Source organism: Oryzias melastigma, linkage group LG7 (assembly GCF_002922805.2).
Source record: "Oryzias melastigma strain HK-1 linkage group LG7, ASM292280v2, whole genome shotgun sequence".
Classification (NCBI taxonomy): domain Eukaryota; kingdom Metazoa; phylum Chordata; class Actinopteri; order Beloniformes; family Adrianichthyidae; genus Oryzias; species Oryzias melastigma.
The window spans coordinates 23341575-23344022 of NC_050518.1; positions in this window are offsets into that span (position 1 = coordinate 23341575).

The window sequence follows — 2448 nt, forward strand, 5'->3', positions numbered from 1 at the left end:
CACCCCCTTATTAACATTCACAAATTTGTCGTCATGTTTAACTCTTTAGGTTCTGCCTCTCAAATAATTAGCGAACCAAGACACTGCAAACTCTGACAGACCAACGTTCACGAGCTTTAAAGTTGTGATCCACTGAGTCATGCTTTGACTCTCTGTCCTTGTATGAAAGTTCACCTTTGACATGAACTAACTGATATGTTCCAAATGTAAGGTAACCTAAAATATTTCTTTTTGTGACCCAAACACACACGAGAGTGATGTCAGAAGGACGTTACGTTAACCTGGTGGGGGCGGGCAAGTTTTCACCTGTGGAGCAAGATTGGGAATTTAACCATCCGTTACTGATCAGCAGTATATGGGTGGTGTCAACAAACAGAGAGGAGGGAAAACACACCAAATAATCTTTTTTTAGACAAGAACGAATGGAAGTATATAGAAGAAAGTGTCAAAATTTGACAACGGAAACAGAAATAAGAGTTTTAGCTTTGAAATAAATCCTCATAAAGTTGGATTTTTTTTTTTTTAAGGACGACAGCTGCTGTGAGCGACTGCAGGGAGGAAAAACGGTGTGAGAGCAGAACACAGAAAGCTTCCCAATGTTTGTTGTGGAAACAGAGCTGAGCTCTTCTCCTCCACATGGTGAAAGGGGTCTGTCATATACCACACTGTGCTGGTGAGCCAGGCGTCTTCTTCCGGGATGGAAAACAGACTGAGGTCATGCCGTGCCTGCAGGTCACAGGCGAAGAAGTGACGGCGTCTGACCAGCAGGAGGAAGAGGATGGAAGAACATGACCTCCGGCGGGAGATTTTCCAACTTCAACTCTCAGCGCCTGTGTTAAGGAGAACGCTGTTGGGAGTATAAACACGGAGCGTTTGCTGGATCTGTTCACTTCAAGCGCAGAGCAAAGTGTGGATAACACGTCTGTTCTAAAACTGACCGCAGCTTTTATTCTGAAAACGTGTAAATAGTGAGACATAGTAATAAAAATCCTCTCAAGAGGCAGTCTTACTTTTTTTTCTTAAGAAATGCACAAAATGTATATCACTTTCTTTTTCTCGGGTCCATTTGCATCTACACTATAGTGAACCACATCAGGATTCACTTGCAAGCAAACCAGAATCCAGTTTTAGCCCATTAACTACCCCAAAAATAAAAAAATTTAAAAAAATCAGAAAAGGTTATACTATTCTGCTGCTTATTGGCTTGGCACAGAACCCCTTAAGGGACACAAAAAATAAATAAATGAAGTAAAAAACATTCTTTTTTGGTTAGTATCTAATGTCTAATACTATCTGGTGTATATTAGTTACTATCCAGAATTTTTTTTTTCACTGCCTTGCCTTAATTTTTACCACCCAAAAATTCTGGTTAGTTACTGGTGCACACCTAAAAATTGAATAAAAAAAAAATATGTTCTGGTTACTAATTGATGTGCACCAGTTACTATCTGGTGCGCATTGGTTACTAACCAAAATTATTATTTTTTAATTTAAATTTCTGGAGAAAAAAAAAAAATTAATTTTTTTTTCTTTTTTCTTCCCCTTTAGGGGTTCATACCTTGGGTCATAATACAAACAATGAAAATAAAATAAAAAAGTTTTCTAAATGTTTTCCACAGTTTGGTTGAGCAGGTAGTTAAAGGGTTAAAGACCCATTCCAATCATCTTTTATTGTCTTTGAATTACGATTATGACCCATTACTGAGCTTTCTGTTTTACACGCTTTCCCACTAGCTTACAGCCTCCAACCCCAATCTGACTTTAGCGGTGTCAAGCAATAATGGTCTATTCTGCAGGGAAATCAACACCTCTGGTTACCATGGTAACTCGTATAAAACATAACTCAATCAAGCCAGAGGGGGAAAAAAAAGAAAACTTGCCATCATTTGGAGCTGTAGTAACCTGTGACAAATATTTGTTATTTTCTGCAGTTGATTCTAAATGATCAAAGAGAAAGGAAGAACCCACTCATTTCTCATCCCCTCTTTTCATGCCACTTTAATGCCCCAAATTATGACCGCTGGATGCTGGTGTGAATGGATGTTGAGGCTTTTAGAGTAAATAAAAATCTGTAAAAAGTAAAGTTGTGTGGGTTTTCGTGTCATTTGTGTCCTAATATTTTCATGTTTTTTAAAGACTTTTAAATAATTCACAGAAAGATCCGGTTAGCAGGTTTTTGATTTCTTCCTTTGATCTCCATCTGTTCCATCTGATGTTTATGAGCTGCATCATTTATGGACCACATTTTAGCACCAACAGATCAAGTTCAAGCTTGAGAGTAAAGCTTAGCCGACACTGAACAGACGACGCTGCTTCTCACTGCATGGTCAAGGGTTTTTGTTTATATATGTACAATTAAAATCACAGTTTCAACAAAATATAAAATAAATAACATTAACAATACTAAGATAAATGCATTCTGAGTGACAAGTCCAGTAAAGACTTAGG